We start from the raw sequence: 23,077 nt of genomic DNA, 5'->3' as shown, positions 1-23,077 counted from the left end.
TATAGCTCTCTGCTATTTCTTAGGACAACTTTACGTCACTGTGTATTGAATTGAATTGATAATTTAATGTCTTTTACTGTTAAACAAAAAAATAATTTGATATCGTTTCGGCTACTTTCAAATCTGTATATGAATATCGATGGTTTTTATACTAGAATTGACACTAGACACTTAAGTTGTAAGACATTTTATTATTCATTTCTGAATGAATCATCAAGTAAATGAAAAAGTCTTCCGTCGTAAAGTCCAAAGTCCATTTTTGAGAAGGTTTGGAGCTTATTCCACCACGCTGCTCCAGTGCGGGTTGGTGGAATACACATGTGGCAGAATTTCAGTGAAATTAGACACATGCAGGTTTCCTCACGATGTTTTCCTTCACCGTAAAGCACGAGATGAATTATAATCACAAATTAAGCACTTGAAAAATCAGTGGTGCTTGCCCGGGTTTGAACCCACGATCATCGGTTAAGATTCACGCGTTCTTACCACTGGGCCATCTCGGCTTTTTATATTTAATTGTATAATATATCAAATTGTAATGCTAAAATTGAGATTATGATGCTGCCTGGTAACAATAAAAAAAACATGCAGGCGCGATAGAATAAACTAGGTAAATCAATTCATAAACAACAAAGGTAACCGTGCCACGGCAACAAAGGCACGGATAAATCTGAGGAAATACAATAATAATAGTAATAATTAAAAGAAAAGTTTTTTATTAACTATCCACTAACTTAAAAGACTTTTCATATTCATCGGTTTGTGATTTATTTATACTAAGGAATTCTTTCTCAAGAATCGAACATTCAATGGTGAATACCATCCTGATACTATATTTATATGTATGTTTATATATATCTACAAGAAAGTGCTCAAAATAAGTAAATAATAAGATAAATCAAAATAAGTAAAAATCAAGAGCGCTTCTTTGCGGTTTCTGCCACTTCGAAGGCAAGAAAAAAATTTATTAAAACAGCGTTTTTGCATTACATTTTCAAACAACGAATATGTTCTATGTTTTGACAGTTAATATTGAATTAAGAATGTCAATTATTATGATTAATGAATTATTGTGGTCATTTAAATATATGTAATATACTTGTAGATAATTTTACATTTTCGAACCGTGTAATTATTTATGTTCAAGCTGTTCTAGATCTTGTTTATATCATATAAATGTCAGAGGGCAGGGAATGTAAGTCGCATGTAATCGGTCTAGGCAGGTATCCTACATACTATCGGTCAAGGATTAATGGTTACAGTAATACATATTTATAAACACATGTAATTTACAGCAATGACTTAATCCGTTAAACATGTTTCACACATTTAATACACTTTAATAATTTCACCTTTATTACTTTCATTATGATAATTTAATTCAGTATTTTTTTTTAATTATTATTTTAATAATCTGAGCTTTATAAATAAATACCTGTTTGTTTTTATGTTGTAATTTTGTATATGTATCAGAAACGTTTTCGGAAAAGATAAATAAAAATTATATTTTTAATTTAAGTAGGTTCTTATGAGCATGTTTAGGTTAAGGTACTAACAGACGGCTGGAAAAAATCGCTAATCCGATGCATATTAATCGGATTTGTTGGCACATTTTTAAACTATTTATTAGTGTACAATAAAGATCAAATAGTACTAACTAGCTGCTAGCTAGCTAGCTGATTTACGTGACGTTCTTAGTGAGCTTTCGTCGCGAAAGGTAAAAGTAAATTTTAAGTACCGCGAAATATCGCGCAATCTTTTTTTACTTTAATTCTTTAATTATACTTTCGATTGAATTGATATATTCGATTGACTTATACATATAACATGTATGTTAAAAAGTCCAATTTTTCGATAAGCATATGCGTGATGCATTCTTAATTTCATACTAACACGCACCACCAACTCAGAAGAAATATTCTAGCCAAGAACGCCGGTGCGAATCCTATGCGGTTACGCTACTCTAACATTAGATGTGAACACATCCACAGTTAATGTACATATAGAAAAATATATTACGTCTGTACGTGTCAGCTACGTACTACGTCTTTAGATACGAATCAACCTTTAAGCGTTGAACTACCGGTTCGAATGTAGATTTTGCCGGGACGAAACCAACAACGAACTCAGTAATTATATTTATTAACTGATTTTAGATAAACAGTTTACTTACTTAAAAAAATAACAGAAAATGCACTTAAATATGAAAAATAGCTGAATTGAATTTTTTGTTAAAATATTTTATGTATAATTATTTCATATTTATACTACAAAAATATTCATATTTACATACTATATGCTATCGTAAAATAGCATTAAAAATGAGTAGCTGGCTAATCTGGCAAGTATATAAACGTAACAAAAAAAAAGAATAAAATTAGCATTAAAAATTAAAGTTATGGGACCATCAGCAAGCGAGTGTCCTTTGTCTACTTGTCTGTGCTTAGTTATAATATAACTTAGAAACTACTTTGGACTAAATTAGAAATGATTTGGTTTATCCAAATCAGCAATAAATACGTGACATTTTCTAAAAATCTATATATTAATAGATGATATTTATAATGATGTCCTCTTGACCGATTTCGGCCACAGCACGGCAGCCAATCTCAAGAGAGATTAGCCAACTGCACAATACAAGTCTGTGCGCAAACACCGGTGCACTTTCTATTCCCTCACTTTCATAATCCGATAGGAAGACAATTTCGATATGACCGGATAGAGTTCATCAGCATTATGCGCTTTCAGAGGCACGGAAGGGTTGACTGCCAATTTACAGATTAAAAAGAGTGCTACTGCGAATTCCTCGAATGAAAACTCCAATAACTTAATAACCTGACCTGATGGGATTTGAATTGAAAATCCCAGGATTTACAGCCTTATAGCGCCACTAGATCGATCAGGCAATCGATCGACCAAAAATATTCATATTAAAAAACAATATATCACCGTTTACATTTGTTCCAATCTTTACCGCTTTAATTGCTTTATGATCCACTTTAAATGTTTGAAAAACTCTTTGGATACGTTTATCTTAAAGCCTTTAATACCTTTAGCTGGTTTACTTTAGGTCGGACCGATCATTCTTTCGGCTATCGGTATTTACATTATTGGTCATAACTTCACTTTAATCGTTGGCAAATAATTTGTCATTTCATTTTGTTTATAATTTAAAAAAAAAGTAAATAAGCAAATGTCTCCTGATAGTAAGACAGACCTTCGTCTATGTATACTGACAGTACAAAATTATAAATCACTCCTTACATTACAAAAAATAAACCTCAGTGGAATCGTAACTAGGAGCCAATTTTTCAAATTTTTAAAGGTTACGATACCGCAACTGGATTAGTAAAATAGAAACACGGTGAACGGTAACGATTACTTTTCGATTCGATTGTGATAACCTGACAATTGGTTAGTGGAATTCCCAAGATCCCTCCAACCGAACCACAGTAATGCAGAATAAGTAACGTTTAGTGCTAGTAAAATTGATATATGTAATGTATAAGCACAGATACCCATCTGCGCAAAGAGAAAAATTAATTACAAAAAATTAAATCTGATACATTTGTCGTTAAGATCTTATTCGAACCAGCTCTAAGAGCTGTTGTAAAAATATCTGGAGCGTGTATTCAAATTTATCGTAATGTCACGTTATCAGAGAGAAAATAATTTATGTAAAGGTTAAAAGAGTGGAGCGGTCGGTATAAAAAAGATAATCGAAATTGTATTGAAAAGTTAAATTGCATAAAGTCGGTTATCTTGGCAGGCATCTCGTTATTTCAGTTCTTGATGACAGCCTTATCGTATTAATCTTTTATAATACTTAGATTATGCAGCTTAAATTATGAAAATATTTTTATTCATTAAAGCGTTTTAACGGTCGATTCGATTTGGATACAATAATTATGCAATTATGATGTGTAATACTTTGAACAAAGAACAAATAATATCATATTTAAATTTAGCAATATTTGTATTTAAAGTTAGTATATAAAGTCGACAATAAAAACAAAAGATACGATGACTATATGTTTGATTTGAAAAAAGTTTTTAGTTATTTATAATTTTTTTCAAATAATTTAATCGATTTGTTATTTTTTAATTTTTAGTAAGCTTAGTTGTTTGTAATTAGTAAAACCTCAAAAGGAAAGTTTCGTAGATTTGATCATCATCAATCATATAATTGTTGTATCAATAAAAACAACGTCAGCATTTAGCGCGAAGTCAGTAATTGAAACCGCGTGATGTCTAACCGTTCGAGGTGGTATGTAGCCTATACCATTTCATTTACAACAATATGACCAAATAGACATTTAAAAAAATGACCTTATTTATTAATAGAATACTATTTAATTTTTTATTTTTATCCTTATAACATAACATTATAATATAACATTATAAGGCTGGAAAAGTCTTGTCTTCAGGTATTGTTGATATTTGACTAACAAAAAGGGTGGTAAGGGATTATGAAGGGACGTCTCGGTGAGTGATTTGTATACTTTGTATTGCTGTTTCGGTTTGAAAGGCGAGTCAGTGTAGTAACATGCACCATCGTTTTAATATCTAATAACGATAAGTTACAGGATTCCGTGATTGGCAACGAATTGCGTGTGTTCGGTCGTAGGACGGTTTTACTAAATACAATGCCAACACTATGGTAGATCGTGACCTCTTGCCATAACGAGCGCGCATGGTTCAAGCGCCCCTTCTAAAGTAAATTAAATGAAAAAAAAAACGATATATTTTCAATGTTCCCGTAGGTTTGTAAAAGATAACTGCTTCAGGTACCTTTGAGTTTTCATGAGCTTAATTTATGTTTATAATTCATCTCAGGAATGTTTTAGTATTGGATGGAATTGTGCCAGGCCTCCAGAGAGGAGGCCTTAGACCAGAAGTGAGACATAGCAACTGTATTTTACATAAGTTATTCTTAATTACAAATTAATAGAAACAAAAATTGTATGTATTGATTTAAATAGTCTGTTCATATTAAACTTTACATTAATTATATTATTGTTATACAAGATTCTAATCAATCAGTGTCTAAATCTTTCTAATATTAATCGAAAAATATCCAAGAAACATATAATAATAATAATATCCTGGGATTTTTTTCACACACGGCCATCGGATCCCAAATTAAGCTTGTACAGAGCTTGTAATATGGAAACCAAACAACTGGTATACTATATGTATATACTATTTTTCTTTTGTAAATACATACTTATATAGATAATTACACCCAAAATTAAACATAAATCAACATTAAACATAAATTACGTTTATTTGTTTATCCACTGTAATAAAATGTATACAACATAAGCCGATTGTAAGTTATAATCTGTATGACATTATGTTAATGTTAGGGACGCTAATAATCTTATACTCACTAATATATACACAAATAACGCCCCGAACACGACTTTATAATTAAATACAATATGTTAATAACTGTCTCGTAATGACAATCCAGTATGAATAGCAAAGTATAATAATAATGTTCAAACTAACAATGCACTATACTTTGTTAAATTGAACATAACTTTATAAGAAACCTATAATAATGTTGCCAGTGATAAAAATTTAAATATGTGATGTGAAATAACTATTATAATAAAGTCTCCCGCGTCGCGTCTGTCTTTCTGTCTGGACGTTATAAATACGAAAACTACGGAGAGTATAGATAGATTATAGATAGATATAAGCGTTTTATATAGAACCGTATTATACTCGTGGTAAGTCAGGACGGTTACTAGTATAATAATAAAGTTGCCAGTGATAAAAATTTAAATATTTATTTTCACTCTACTCATCTGAGTGTACTACCTATTATAATAAAGTCTCCCACGCCGCGTCTGTCAGTCTGTTTGAACGGAGAGTATACCGATGTAAGCGTTTTATATAGAACCGTATTCTACTCGTGCGAAGTCGAGACGGGTAACTAGTATTATAATAATGTTCTCCAGACCGATTTCGGGCACGGCGGTCAATCTCAAGAAAGATTAGCCAACTACGCAGGAGATATTATAGTGCACAAGTGTGTGCGCAAACACATGTGCACTCTCTATTTACTAACTTTCATAATCCGATGGGACGGCAATCCGACACGACCGGAAAGAGTTCAGGCGCAAGACCAACGGCTTTACGTGCTTTCCGAGGCACGCGGCATAGGAGTATACACACTTCCAACTTCCAGACTCCGGGCTGCTACTGAGAATTTTCTGACAGAAAAACCAAATAACTTTTTATTGGACCAACCTGGGAATTGAGCCCAGGACCTCGGGTCTGCGGCCTTACATCAAGCCACTAGACCAACGATGCAGTCAGCAATATAATAATATTGACATAATATTACAGATCTATAAGGTGACCGTTTGAAGCCCTGTGGTGTGGTATTAGCAATATTTTGTTGCCGTGTTTCAAGTTAAACATCGGCAGTATAAGACAATTGTACAACTGAGATTCCGTGGCGGTGCACTATGTAAGTGGTTTAAATTTCTAACAGTATTAGTGTCTATGGGCAATAGTGAACTATCACTTGGACACTTATTAACTCGTCATGCTTTACTATTTAAAAAAATTAGTCCGCTGTGGCTACCTAGTAATTCAAATATTTTATGTATAATTCAAATAGACATTATGAACGTTTAAATAGCAGATTTTGAAGTATTTTCGTCACAATAGAATTTCACTCTGACGAAGCCACGGGTTTTGTTAGTGTTTTAATATATTTAGCAGTTCGGTCTTAAGATAATATGAAAATTATTAAATCAATGTGCATCTTAACCGATGATCGAGGGTTCGAACCCGGGGAAACAGCATTGAGATTTCATATGCTTAATTTGTATAATTCATCTCATGCTTGACGGTGAAGGAAAGCATCGTGAGGAAACCTGCATGCGTCTAATTTCACTGAAATTCTGCCACATGTTTATTCTACCAACCCGCATTAGAGCAGAGTGATGGAGTAAGCTCCAAAACCTTCTCCTCAAAAAGGGAGAGGAGGCCTTAGCCCAGCGTTGGGACATTCACAGGCTGTTACTAACTAAGAGCATAAATTACAGTATATAATTAACTGTTTGAAGCCATAAAAACAATTACATACATTTCTTAAATATTCATGAATTATTATATAGAGTTCTTTGACATTTATATACTTTTAAGTTTTTGCCAGATCTAAACTTTCTTAGGTTTACTTTTTTAATCGAAACAAGTCAAACAATATCGTTCGTTGACCTTAACACGAAGTAATTATAGTTGTTGCACTGATTTGATATCATTAGTTTAGCTTTTCATATTAATATAAAAATAAATATCATAACGATTACATTTAACAAAACAACCATATATTTGTTTGAAATATTGTTACTAAACAACTAAATTCGAATTTTAAATATTATTCGAAAAATAAAATAATAAATAAATGAAGTACTTCACTTTGATTGGCACATAACATTATGACGAATATAAGTTAAAGATAAAACACATTTGTATCTTACAATTTTATCTTTGCATGCTAACTGCATTTAATATCACACGAAACGAGAACGCAGATTATAACCAAATATGAAATTAATCGTATAAGAAATATTCTTTAACAAGCTTTAATTTGTTCATTAACGAATAAGAAATGTAAGTTAAGTTTTCTTTTAATTATTTATACATTACCTTAAGAATTTGTTCAACACTTGAACATAAAAACTCCGAACTGTTGTAAATAATACTTTATGCACTTAACACAACACTAATGATACACTTTTCTCTCAGCTTTTATCTTTATCGTGCGTTGATTTCGACACTTATTTTTTATCGTACAACACAAGCGGCTTTGACAGCATATATATCCCAAGAATGGTCAAAGGATCAGCAGAGACGAGTGCTCGTAACGCAGTCGGGTTGACAATAAATTTATATTGAATAGGCGACAAGCGCACCAAGTCATATTTACTAGTTTAAACCACTTGAGACACAGAACAAGTCATGAGCGGTAGCGAATTATTTTAATTCATAATATCAAAACAATTTTAATCTACGTTTATACAAGTTTTTTTTTTATTTTATTAAGAGGGCGTCAATTATTTTTTTACATCTGTTATAAATAATATATAAGATAAAAGTCAATCTAATATGAACTCGTGTTATGTTAGTGATGGTATTAACTCCTAACAAACTGTTGCTTGTCTTTTGTTAATACGTATAAGGTGAATCACTTTCAGGTGACTGCTCTATATAGTGTGCAGCAGATAAGAATATTTAAGAAAGATGAGAAAGTATTCAAATCAACGTCTGATAAGAATATAAATTTTAAATAAAATGTACCACAAAAACGTTCCTTCAACTCACGTGTTCGATGAAATTTTAAAAAGTCACGAAAACCACAAAATGCAACAAAGTTTGACTTTAATGATGTTGCTTATCATTCCATGATTACTTATTATTTCAAAGTAATAATCGATTAATTTTTAAAAATATCAATTTTTATAATGTTAGGAATACACCATCTTTATAATACTTAGATTACAAGCCAGTGTTATTAGTTGGTGTCCACCCAACCGTTACTAGACATAAACAGAAATTTACATGTTCAATTGCAATGATTTATTTTATATCGGCTTGGACCAGGTTGTGTCACATGGGCCACTACGGAATCTCTCGAGTAACCCGTACGTATCAATGTGTTTGCGCAAGCGAGGCCGCACTAATACATTTTGTGACTGCCGAGTGCCGGTATCGCACATAAAAAGGTCGACCCTAAAGACCGTCAGTGAAGCGTGACTCCTTCCGACTTTATGTATTGTAATTTTTATAATTTCGATTCCATTCCTGTATAAAAAAACCATTAACCTTTACATTGTGCAGTATGTACCTTTAGAGCTTTTAAAGGGTTCAAATTTTAATAAAATAGACATTTAATACCTTATTTATTATAATAGAAAAACAATTATTTCAAAATATAGCGGGCATTTATTTATACTTATAACAGTCACCTAGCGACGAGTAGTCGAACTACCTTGCACTCTTTAGAATCTTATCAGTTGTTTAAAAGTTTTTATAGATGGCATTGTTCAGTAAAACTGCATAAAAGTTACTTTTGAAATATTTTATGCATTATTAAGTGATGAGTCCTCTTGACCGATTTCGAAAACGTCCGTCAATCTCAAGGAAGATTAGCTAACTGCGCAGGACATATTATAGTGCACAAGTGTGTGCGATGTGCAGAGACAGATGCACTCTCTATTCCCGCCCAGTCATAATTCGAAGAGACGGCACATCCTGTTTTAAATTAATTACTAAACGATAACCTATAAAGTTTAAATTAAAATATTATTAAATGTAACATTTAAAATTATAAATATGTATTACAGTAAAGTTTACTAAATTCATTTTAAGGAAATAACGTCACGGTTAATAAATAACTTGGAGATTCAACGGTTATTTTTAGACATCAATTAATAATAAATGTTAATTACGATTTCATTTAGACGCAATAACTTCGTAAGATTAATCGCGGATTATATTTCTACAAGCGTATTTATATGTATACACCTATGTACATAAGTACGTATGCCTTCTCTGTTTCCTTTATGTAATCATCTAACACACGATTGGAATGCAAGTGAAAAATACAATAAATACTAAGGTACGTTACGAAGTTCCATATTCATTTAAATTAGTAGGTTATTATCATTTCATAGTGATATTTTTTACATTTCATTGAACAATAATATACCTAATCGTCGATTGCCTAAATCAATAATTTTATTGATTGATTGATTATCATAGATTGGCAATATATTTATATTGCCAATCTATGATATAGTTACATATATATAGTTATATATACTTTAAATTCAGGTATATTTTAACCTATATGTATATAAGACCCATTTTGCCAATTCTGTAGGACCACTTACATACATACTATAAGTACTTTTATGTCCAGGGAATTTGCTTCTCTAGTTACAATAGAAGTCTGGTCCGTGTAACAATGCATAATGAGTGTACAGATTTATATTGAATTTATACGTAAATAGTTTATCTTTCCGTGTATATTTTTAGCTCAGAGATAAGAGAAACGATCTCTGTATCACTTGCAATTCGTTATATATAACATATTATTATTGACTTTAAAATAATTAAGCTTTTTATTATTTTGTATTATACTAATAATCCTTAGGTACGTACCTTTATAAAATAGGTAAAGTAATCTTGATAGCTTTTCAAATTTTTGGTCAAATTATTGTATATATCATGCGAATCTAAGCCTTATTTGATTTGTGTAATTAATGATAATAGTTTGTGTTGAATGCAAATGTTGAATTTGATTTTGAATGTGTAAAGTGGCTCAGAAGTTATAACAGCAAAATAATGTTAATACTGTCGAAAAACTGGTTTTGGTGTTAATTTTTTAATGTATAATAATACAATTATTAGACGTAATAATCGTTTGATGAATGAAACCTGTTATTAATCAACAATCAAGTTATATATTTTATAGGATTACATTACAACTTCAAATAACAGTTTGTGCAATAAAAATATTTGAAAATTAAACATTACAGAATTTTTAACCATTAAAAATAAAAATGACTATAAATAAAAGAACGAGTCAACTTTAATGGATGAAAAAAAAAACAGATAAATATACCAAATATATAAGAAAACCACTCGCTTGATGTAAATTAAAATCCATATAATTCCTAACAAATGCCGTGATGGCCGTGTGGTTAGAAGTTAACACGTGAATCTTAAAGAAATATCAAACTCGGCGAATAACCGCTGAATTTTTAAGAGATTAATTTGTATTAATTATAATTCATCTTATGCTGTCTCAATGGCGAAGTTAAAACGTTAAAAATATATGTAATCAACTATACATAACTAAACACAGGTACGAATATAAAAACACGTAAATAAAGACTTGTGGTATCATCACACACAGAAGTTGCTGTGGTCTCCTTTAATTGAAGGAGCACACATATTTTAAAATATTCTTCCACGATGTGGTGTACTCGTAAATGCGTATCCTTTGTTTGAGATCCTTAATAAATAAATAAGACTTCATTCAACATATAAATAATTTCACGTCGAAGAATTTAAATTTTATTTCAGGTAAATCTTTTAACAGGTCTTTTTAGTTTTATACTTTATTTTATACATATATATCACGTAAACATCACGAAATCACGTAAACATGTTGGTCCGGCATCTTAAACTGTTTTTGATCATGATATTCGTCGTTCCCATTGAATTATGATATTGAAGGAACGATTAAAATAGGCGTTGGCTGCACGTAGCCTCTTTCTGTGTGACCGTCATAGTCCAGAAAGAGAGGGCGGAGCGGGAAAGGGCCAATCTCGCTTCGCGGAGACGACGTCGACGTCGTCTTGGCCCTCCCACAGCCCCGGCGCCCGAGGCTTAAAAGATAGGGCATAACCCTGGGGCCGTGGATGCGGGAAGTGGGGGCCTCGCGTGTCCTATTTCAGACGGCCCTGAGAAGGACGGCAGCCGAGATGGCCTCGCGCTGTCGTACGCACTAGCATACGAGCTTGTACGTAGCTTCTCAGGGGCGAGAATACCTTCGGCCACTGAGTTGAGTTCCACCGAGCCACGAGCGGAGCACAGCCCGGGAGAGGCCGCGAGAAGTGAACACGATCCCGCAGCCTCTCCGATCCGTGCCGAGGATGGCCATTGCAGTGGTTTTAGTAGGTAAGAAACACATAATCCTGTCCCCCCACTAAGTGAGCCGAGTACCTTTTGAAAGTTTCCACTGCGTAAAAAAATGCGTTGGCGGCAATCGGGGAATAAAATAACAGGTATTTTGTTACGAAACTTGTTGCATTTACTTTTTACCTAACATTTTGTTTGAAGAAGGCTGTCCTTCAACTAAACATCTAAAAAAATAGACAGAACTACAAGAGTTGCTATCCTTTTTACGCCATAAAAATTAAAAAGAGATAGCAATCGTTTTAATCACTTCAATTACAGTTTTTTTTCTTTACATATAAATATGTACGTCCGTGTCTTTTTCACTATCTTTTCTTCTTTTATATCCTGATTTTTATGGCTCCTTTAGATAAAGTATAATTAATTAATTAATTAATTATATCTAAGTAATTATATAAGTAAATTACCATTTATGAATTACATTAATATCTAACGCGTATGCTTCTTTGTAATACAACTTTGGAGTCCGCGACGAAGATATTAACGTTAATAATAATAATCATCAAAAATATCAAATAAGTTACACTGTACTGTATACAATTTTTTTTCTTATTCTAGAGCACAATCTCAAATATTTAAAAATACCTCAGTCAGGTAACTTAATATTTTTTTTTTTATAAAATAGGAAGCTGGACGAGCATATGGGCCACCTGATGGTAAGTGGTCACCAAACGCCCTTAGACATTGGCATTGTAAGAAATGTCAACCATCGCTTATAGCCAATGCGCCACCAACCTTGGGAACTAAGATTTTATGTCCCTTGTGCCTGTAATTACACTGACTCACTCACCCTTCAAACCGAAACACAACAATATCAAGTATTGCTGTTTTGCGGTAGAATATCTGATGAGTGAGTGGTATCTACCCAGACGAGCTTGCACAAAGCCCTACCACCAGTAAAATAGAAAATATGCATAGAAAGAAAAAATAGTACATACTTTGTAAGTAATTTTTAAGTAATAAAATTATATTAAATATAACACAACAACCGGGAATTTGAATTATACCAAAAAATCGGTAAGGAAATAAGTCGTCCAACAACTAAATAACATAAGTAATAAGTGGACTAATAAACATATTTAGGTGATTTGTATAAGTTAGAACGTGAAACAACACAACAGTTATTTAAATATTTAATTAAAGCCACCATCAATCAGTCTTACAAAAATCCATTTGTTATTAACTTTTATTAATGATATCAAATCGACGATATCTTATTCGAATAAATCAAAATCATTTTATACTAAAATGCCGCAAAGATTCCGCATATGTATGAAATCTTTCTATGTATGAAATGTTTGGACATAGAAAGCACGGAGTCTCCAAACACGATTTTGGTCGAACCGGTTTTACGAGAGTAATGGTGCATTTACACGAGGCCAATAGCCGAACCAAATCACTAAGCCAATGAAGCCAGTCGAATGAAAAATGCAATGTAATTTACACGTAGGCCCATATGAGCTAGAAATTGTTCTATTTCATTAATTGGCTTGAGGGCAATCCAATGTGTGGATTGTCTCTATTTAGATGAAGCCAATATTTGGTTTGGCTTAGTGGATTGGCACGATTATTGGCCTCGTGTAAATGCAACATAATACTGGTACTGATAACGTTTAATTATTATTTAATGCGAGAGCTCGCAATGTGGACATAATACACTATTTTATAAGACCAATATATTGTTAAAATTCTAACGGCGATCGATATATACTTGTTAGTTAATAAACGATGATCTTATTGAATTGTTATATTATTAATGTTATAATTAACTTTACGTTATATACTTGTTTGAAATGTATTTAATCATTATTTTAATATTAATGCTAAGCGATGATTGATAATGTTGCTGACTAGTATGTTTTCAAATATTTATATATTTTATTAAGTTTTTTTAAAATAAACGATGTGATAACATCTTTTATTAATAAAACGTTTTAAGAATAAGTTTTAAATGTATTTTTGCGATTGTAAATTTAATTTATCTACTGTTAGTTGGTATAAATTAATGAATTAATTGTAATAAAAGCCGCTCACATAATTAGTTGCGGCTTTTGTAAAGTCACAAAAACAAACATAGCAAGTTTTAATTAAAAATTGTAATGGTTTAAATAATGTTTTTGTGCATGTTAATTAATTTAAGTTGCAAGTTTTATTTACATTTCGTCAGCTTGGTAGATAACATGATATCCTTCTGACCGATTTTGAAGTTTAAGACAGGGCCTAGGGATCTATGGCCTTATGTCTAGCCATTAGACCACCAAAGAGGATCCATCAACGTTATCCACATAAAAATAAAGCGATTCTATTGGTTGATAGATGTAAATAACTTACTTTATATCTCGTTAGTTCAGTACCTTTGTTACCAGTAGTTTACTGGTGGTAGAGCTTTGTGCAAGCTCGTCTGGGTAGGTACCACTCACTCATCAGATATTCTACCGCAAAACAGCAATACTTGATATTGTTGTGTTCCGGTTTGAAGGGTGAGTGAGCCAGTGTAATTACAGGCACAAGGGACATAAAATCTTAGTTCCCAAGGTTGGTGGCGCATTGGCTATAAGCGATGGTTGACATTTCTTAGAATGCCAATGTCTAAGGGCGTTTGGTGACCACTTACCATCAGGTGGCCCATATGCTCGTCCACCTTCCTATTCTATAAAAAAAAAAACCTACCTATATGGCGACCATTATTATATTTAAATTCATGTCATGTTGTTCTCATGTAAGTGACGTTCGTCTTTTTTGAGAATAAAGATTCTTTAAACTGAAATAAACGTGAATATTACTTCACATATGAAGACGAATCAATTGCTTACTAAATATTTTATACAATTGCCTCTTAAATAAGCGTTTTTTTCCATCATTATCAAGCATATAAATTAAATAAACAATATTATAGTTTAATTTATATGATTAAAACCAGTATTAGTAATTAAAAATATGACACATTCAGCTAAACAATTAAGATATTTTAGAATTTTGACGTCACGCTGCCAATTTCCGTTGACCGTTAACTTGGATTTTATAAGTAAAACCGTTTAACGGGCGAAAAATTTGTAAATGTTTCTTTATACACGAAATTTATGTGCACTTCTCGATGTTCAAACATAAAAATGCTAAAAATATAGCTTTAAATCTTTTGTTCCTTTTTGAAAATATTCCATGTGTCAACGAGGTTAATTACGTAATAAAAAATCGTCACAATTTTGTGTTTATTTGTTTTTTCTGATGATTTTTAATTCGACTTCACTCTTAGGTTTGAAACTTACTCTTACTGGAGGATTGGCTGAAGGATATTTTTAGAATGTCATACGAAACGTAACTTGCATAATCTGAGATGTGCCGTGGTACTTACTTCGAACCGTGATCTACGCATTAAATCCACCTATTCTACCCAGTGGACCATCTCGACTGAACTCCTTTTATATGAACAATCGATTGTTTACATATATTTTTTTCACTTTATTTTTATTGCGTCGTAATGATTTAATTTATATTTATTAGTCTAGTTTTTAACAGGAAAATGTTAATACGAAACTATATTTAGGATTATCATAAATATAAACGTCCTGTAAATAAACTCACAAACTCATTCAAAGTTCGTACATTACAAATGAAATACATAAAGTAAAAATGTTACGCCATTAACGAAACACCACCATGCCGGAGGTGGTGGCGTGAAACACCATACAGCTATTTACATAAATCCTATATTATAAATTGCAAGGTTAGTCTGTTTGTCTGTTACTTTATCGACTAAACCACTAAACTGGGAGCCAATTCTACTAAACAAATTGTCACTTTATCGCTATCGAATCGTAACGTAATCGTTGCCGTAAAACCGTTTTCCTATTCTACTAAAACAACTATCCATTTGCGGTTCGTTTGAAGTTGTATCGGAATGGAATCGGGAACGTACTCGTATCGTAACCGTTATAAATTAATGTAAGTTAAAACTTACCTAAACGTAGCCTAAGACATCCTTATGCAATAAATAAGCACATACCTAAATTACCAAAAAAACTAAATAAATAAAACATAAAGAACAAAACTTAAATCAATAGCTGCTAATTTAATGCCTTCATTAAAGATTTCTTAATAGCTTTTCGGTTGAAAATGTCTACATCATTGAAATATAAGTATTCAAACAGATGTAACATTCGGATACATCGTGCGCCGACTAATTCGTATACAGTATTGCGATGGGTTGCATAAAGTCCATACGTGGTGTGACGTTGATGTTATTGTTGGTGATCTATTTCTGGACACAATATCTCTCGACCCGTGAACATATGGCCTGAACTTGTGACACAAATGCCGGTTGCCACGCTAATGACATTTTCGACTTTCGTGGCCGGCTCGTGTGTACCATACGTAATTATATCGCTTAGCATACAAAATTTATTCATTCGAAATACAATTTGTACAATTAGAAATTCTACAATGTGCAAACAGGCTAGGTTATATGATGCAATAAACTGTTATACTGTATAAGTAAGTGTTTATACTGTTGCCATTTATTAATTGGTGTGACTCGTTTAAAGTATTTTTAAGAAGCAAAGGCCAAGACTGTGTCCGATTAACCGTTTTACGGAAAAACTGTGGACTACAATGAGACAAAATGTCTGTAATTAATAAAAAAGAAAAAGAAAATTATTAATAATTAAAAATCATAGGACTGGAATAGCAGATATGTTTGCAAGATTAGTCAAAATAGTGAAAAATAAATTTATTTTAATGAACGTTTGCACAAACAAAAAACGCTATATAAAGCGTTTTCAAAATGGCTGATATATCAAACCCCAAGATTGCTATACATTAAATATTGTTACAAACTACGAAATTAGAATACGAGACGCCATTCAAATGAATTCAAAAAGTGAATTTATAAATTCAAAAGACTATACATTAACCTATAATTGAGTCTAAATTTATATTTGAAATAGCATAAAATTAAAATTGTTGGCACAATAACGCGAGTATTAGCCACGATTTATCTTGAAAACATATTAAATTCTATTTACATAGAAGAAACTGGAATCATTGCAAAGGTCATAAATTTTAATGAATTCGTTTATTTACATTACTAAGTACATTCATGTATAAAATTAACTAATACTTGTTATTGGACTGCTAACTTCAATAGTTGAAAATAAGGGAGTAATAATTAAGCATTTCATTTGAACAGAATTGACGATATTAATAAGATAAATTATGTAAATTAATAAAGAATATAGAAACGCTTCTCATTTTAAATTCACATGTATATCTTTATTCTATTTAGAAAAATTGATCTACTTGCTTGATAGTCAAAAATATGCTACCATTTCGAAAAAAATCACATCAGGCCTGTGAAGTAACGGCGAAAGAAACTCAACTGGAGATTATATTTTTTTCTCAGTTAATAAATGTATTTATAGCATCTTCGATACAACACAATTTGCAACTATTTAAGAACGCGTTACGCAGGTTTCTTTGAACGGCAACATACTGCTTTCTTTTAACTCTGTAGAAGCTTATTCAAGGTAAGCTTTTAGAAAATAATACAAGGAGTTGTCAATATAATGATCTTTAGGTTTATTTATTTATTAGAAAGCCAATGCGATACACAAAAAAAAACTTAACATTACATAACAAACACAACGTAAACGTAACTGTTTACAATTGCGTACCATCACTTACAGGCTAACTTAGCATATCTAACATTATGTTTAAATCTTACTTTTAACAATTAATAAGTGAAAAAATATATATTTACAAAACAACAAAAATATTAGAAGAAAAAAATTAACTTACAATAACTACTCTATAGCAATAATAGACCAAATTTACAGGCCAGGTGAAATCTATATACTAGTTCTACTTAACATTAAATTCAGATTTAAAGATGGGATGGGAATCCATTGACGAATATAAAAAAAATACTATTTTTTATAACACAAGGCTGTATCCTACGATTCGTTCTACACATACATGGATTATCAACCGCAAAAAAAATAGACTGGAATTTTCAGAGATTATCGCGTTAATACTTCAAACTGTGTAGCAATACAATATATACATGTATACATTTCAATACTCGTATGGAATATTATACAGTAACAGTAACAGCCTGTTATTGTCCCACTGCTGGGCTAAGGCCTCCACTGCATTTTGAGGAGAAAGTTTGGAGCTTATTCCACCACGCTGCTCAATGCGGATTAGTAGAATACACATGTAGCAGAATTTCAATGAAATTAGACACATGCAAGTTTCCTCACAATGTTTTCCTTCACCGTCAAGCAAGAGATAAAATATAAATACAAATTAAGCACATGAATACTCAGTGGTGCTTGCCCGATTTTGAACCCACGATCATCGGTTAAGATTCACGCGTTCTAAACACTACGCCATCGTACAAGGCAAATTGTTCTAAGTATAAGTATCATTGTATGCGTTCAACTGCATATGTAAATGGTTACATATGACTAACCGAATCTAAAAATAGACAACTATGGATGGTCAATGTGATAACTGGTTCAACACTCAACTGGTTATATTTATACCATCGTCTAAATATAGACGAGGATGGAAATAACATCCAGAGATTGTTCACACGTCCATATTTATCTTTTACGAGTATATTTATTTGAATATTTAATGATTATACATTTAAATTTAATTTAAGAACATATTCTAAAAATAGTTATTTGTTTAGACCCATAAAGGTTAAAAAATAAGATTCCCGTGAATGTATCACAGTTGGGTTAAGACCTCCTATCCTTTTGTGGCTAAGGTTAAACCTTATTTCACGACGCTGTTTCAATGGCATTTCATTCGACACATGCATCCTCATAATATTTTCCTTCAGCATGAGTTGAATTATCAATACAAATTAATCATATGAATATTTGGTGGTGCTTGCCCGGATTCGAAGCGGCATTCTTTGGTTAACGTTTATAGTAAGACCACCATTGCACCATCAACCTTGGAAAAAAAGCTATAATGTCCCTTGTACTGCTGTTTTGCGTTAGGTCTGATGAGTGGGTGGTACCTACCCAGACGAGCTTGCACAAAGCCCTACCACCACTATCAGTAAAAATTTTAAATATTTCATGGATAACAAAGTGAGTTATTAGTACTGCTGATGAATAATTAAAGCGTCTAGTTTTCGTTTAATTTTTAATTTATTTAGAAGCACATACCTTAAATAACTTCATTTTTGTCATTCATCATATGTATATACATATACATAATTATGTAAACAACGAACAGTTCTTTATATAAGTTGTAACTTTTTCTATGTAATATCTGCTCATTTAACATTTCAAACCCATTAAGTAATGAATCGATGGGAATCGTTTAACTGTTTGAACTTTACACCCACTTTTCTCATTGTATATAAATAACAATCAACAGCTCGTTAAACTTACTAAGGGCTTTATTTTATAACAATACCAGCCTTACTTAATAACATCGTTATGTTAAATACTGATTTCTCTTTCTGTAATCATTGATTTGATATTCGAAAGAAGAAAACACAGCATTGTTTAAATTTATTTGACATTAAGTGTAGAAGATAAAAGATCAGACGGTGTGTTCATGATCTTTAAGTTGAAATACGAAAACAACATTATCTGTTAAAAGATAAAGACGAAAAGCAGAAAGCAATACGCTATCTATAAATGATAAATGAGATAAAATATAAAAAACAAGTTTTTTTGGTAACATTATCACATTATTTGGAAGACTTGTTATTATTGACGTACAAGAGCCTTTATAAAAATATTCAAGTCTAAAATTATTCAATAGCGAGAACATGAAACAAAAACCGTGTGCTCGAATTTGAGCAAAATACCTAAATTATCCTATTTTATATTTACAATATATGTTATGCGGTTAACACATTAAGGAAACTTGCATGTTTATGTATAAGACAATTTCGTTCGGTGGTAGGTCTTTGTACAAGCCGGTCTTGGTACCACTCTTCAATTATTCTTGCATCAAATATTAATAAGTATACTGTGTTCCGGTTTGAAGGATCAGTCCAGTGTACCTGTACAAGAGATCTCAGGTTACCTCTGTTGTTAGAAGTGTTTTATATTACTTGCTGTGCTAATGACTATGGGTGACGTTAACAGATTACTAATAGAAAGTCTATTTGTTCGTCTCCGTTCCTGAAATATTTGAATAAAAACAAAACCTTTTTATAATTGAGCAAAGTGAGCTCCTAATCTTACTAGCTATATCAATTGAGTTTGATATTCCCCGACAGAAAATAGAGGACTTATTACATTTTGTAATTGACAACAGTTTATTTCTATTTTTATCCGTTCTAATAAAGCGCCCACTTATGTACCAGCGAAAGAACGTGCACTGGAGATTTATAAATTGTTCGTTGGATTTGACCTTTAGTACTACTTTGAGGGGATTGTTTGGAGCCTATTCCACCACGCTGCTCGAATTCGGGATGGTGGGTATACATGTGGTATTTCCGAATTTCAGTAAAATTAGACACATGCAAGTTTTCTCACGTTGTTTTCCTGAACCCTCAGAGGTGAATTATAAATAAAAATTAAACACATGGAAATTCAGTGTTCACACATGAAAAACCCGCGATCATTAAGATCTGCGCTTTATAAACACTAATTAAAGCGTTCTTATTTTAAGCGTATAAAATAAATGTTAGTAATATTTATTTTTCATCTCAGTATTAGTAATATAAAACAAAGTATTAATACATTAAAATCATTAGAATCAACAAGCAATTTGGTTTTGTTTGCAATTGCAAATTGTTAGCAATTGCGTCTTGGTGATTTTTTTATTTTATAATAACATAAAAAAAAATCACACAGATGATTTTAAAGAAACATTTATAAAAAAGGCGTGAATCTTAACCGATGATTGCGGGTTCAAGCCCCGGCAAGCAACACTTCGATTTCAAGTTTTTGTCGGCATAATTCAATTCATACATAGAGATCAATGAAAAAATTGTAAAATTAAATTTTTAATAATTTATCTATATCACAAAAGGCACTTCTAATAATATGTATAATTTTGGATTATATAACACTTAGTGTCAAATAAAATAGTCGTATATAGTAGTAATATATAGTGCTATAAGCTTTTGTTACAGATGTATTAAAGATTTCCTGGAAGAGATCGCTATAGCGATAAGGTCGCCTTTGCACGCTTTTCTCTGCTGTACATACCTACTGTGTTAATGTATGTGTGCAATAAAGTTTGTAAGTAAACAAATAACACTACAAACTCCGGATCAATATTTTTAACGAAAATCTCAATTTTTTTTTTTACGCCTGACCGGATTTCGAACACAGGAATTAAACTTTAAGCCCAGCCTTATAAGCCAGCTACCCCAACGAGATATTTAACTAAATATAATGGCGGCCAATCTCAAGAGAGATTAGCCGTATGAGATATTATAGTGCACAAGTGTGTGCGCAAACACAGGTGCACTATATTCCCTAACTCTCATAATCCGATGGAACGGCAATCCGACACGACCGGAAAGAGTTCAGGCGCAAGACCAATGGCTTTACGTGCTTTCCGGGGCACGGGAGTATACAAACTTCCAACTTCCAGACTCCGGGCTACTACTGAGAATTTTCTGACAGAAAACCCAATAACTTTTTATTGGCCCGACCTAGGAATTGAACCGAAGGCCTCCGGGTCTTTGGCCTTATATCAAGCCACTAGACCAACGAGGCAGTCAAACGTACATATTGCATATAATATATTGCAGTGTAACGTTATGATTATTCGCTTCTGCTATTAAGTTTGCAACGTCAAGAGTTTGTTATGCAAATGCATGCAATCAAGGTCAGCACAGACGTAACCCGTTCATAGTCACCAATACACTTAATACGCTATTAATATTGCTATTATAAATAATGTAATTGAAAACAATGTTATTTTTTAAAGCCATTACTTCTTTCTATTCTTAATGAGTGTGATGTGATTAATATTGCAGAGTTATAGTAATATCTCAAACTATAATTACCTTTGTTACAACTCTACTATACCAAAATGTTTTATGCAGAAAAAATATGCTGTCTCTTTCATTCAAACTGTTTATGACTTCAGATTAACTAAGAAATTCTGAGGAATTATTCTCTCTAATTCCTGCTTCCCCCTTCCTTTTTAAGTCCACGCGAGCTGGTTCTCGATGTCACCGCCTAACTGTGACATCAATTCCATCGCACACAAAGATATTTTGCAACTCCTTTGTTGCACTTCCGAAAAATGGAATTCCTTACCAGTTCACGTGTTCCCCTCCTCTTACAGCCCGGGTTACTTCAAGCAAGGCGTGAAGAGGCATCTTGCGGGCCGGCAAGGCGAAGGTGGCTAGTGCAGAACGTTTTTCCCGTCTGTACTGGCCGTCCCCGCGTTTGGACTCTACTACCACTTACCATCAGGTGGAGTAGAGTCATTTGCCCTCCCAGAGATTTAAATAAAAAAAAAAGACCAAACATATTTATGAATTATATACCACGTTATTTTTACTGTCTCATCGCAAAATTGACTTTGAAAAGCTTATAATGCTAAAAATAACAGATATCCTGTTAAAAGGGTTTTTATTAGATTTATATTCTACTAGTTTTCGCTCGCGGCTTCGGCCGCATATTAGGAGACCCCCTCTCCTTAAGTGTTAGGTATAAAAAACTAGGTACTTAACCTACGTACTTCTTTGGGGTTCAAGATTGCTTTGTATCAAATTACTTTCAGACAGAGTTACTTTCGCATTTATAATATTAGTATAGATGAGTAAACAACAGTTGTCCGTTGTTGTTACAATAAGGCGGTTAATATTTTAAAAATCGTACATTTAAAGGAATGAAAGGAAATACCGTGTACAGTAATTTGCCTTTTGTGACTACACAAACAACGGTATTTATGGCAGTTTTGAGCTGGTTTGGAATCTTTGTACAGTTTAGTTACATACAAGCACAGGCTTATCTGTACAGGGGGCTAATTCTACTAATTTATAACGTTACGACATGTTTCGATCCAACATTGTCCATTCATCTCCTCGGATTCGGAACCAAACCGGTATGGTGCTATAACCGTAATGTTAAAACTAAACTTAATTTTGTGTTTAATGTTTATCTAAATTTAATTTTATAATGTAAATAGTTAATAATTAAATTAAAGAATAGGAAAATGGACAAACGACATCGACGAGGCTCTGATTCAATTGCGATAGTGACAGTTTGTTAGTAGAATTGACTCCTGATCATCCAAACTTTACCGTTGCGTGTGTTGTAACCGTTATGTAATATTTAATATCGTATTGTTCTTACAAATCGATTGGTAAAAGTGTTAATAAATTATTTTTAATTGAGATATATGG

At 32.2% G+C, this 23,077-nt stretch overlaps 1 protein-coding gene across 2 annotated transcripts in view; it reads right to left on the bottom strand.

The window, feature by feature from the left end:
* Window positions 1-23,077, bottom strand: part of LOC126771824 (cGMP-dependent protein kinase, isozyme 2 forms cD4/T1/T3A/T3B) — a 146,234-nt gene that overhangs the window by 110,035 nt on the left and 13,122 nt on the right. The window contains exon 1 of one of the 2 annotated variants that reach the window (XM_050491933.1): window positions 7,672-7,884. The exons of the other annotated variant lie outside the window; for it this stretch is intronic. The gene's annotated coding sequence lies outside the window, so the exon portion shown is untranslated. Of the gene's footprint in view, window positions 1-7,671; window positions 7,885-23,077 lie in introns of those variants that run through there. 2 annotated transcript variants of the gene reach the window in all.

Source organism: Nymphalis io, chromosome 11 (genome assembly GCF_905147045.1).
Source record: "Nymphalis io chromosome 11, ilAglIoxx1.1, whole genome shotgun sequence".
Lineage (NCBI taxonomy): Eukaryota > Metazoa > Arthropoda > Insecta > Lepidoptera > Nymphalidae > Nymphalis > Nymphalis io.
Note: the sequence above shows the minus strand (reverse complement) of the source record. Positions and strands in the feature narration are given on the sequence as shown.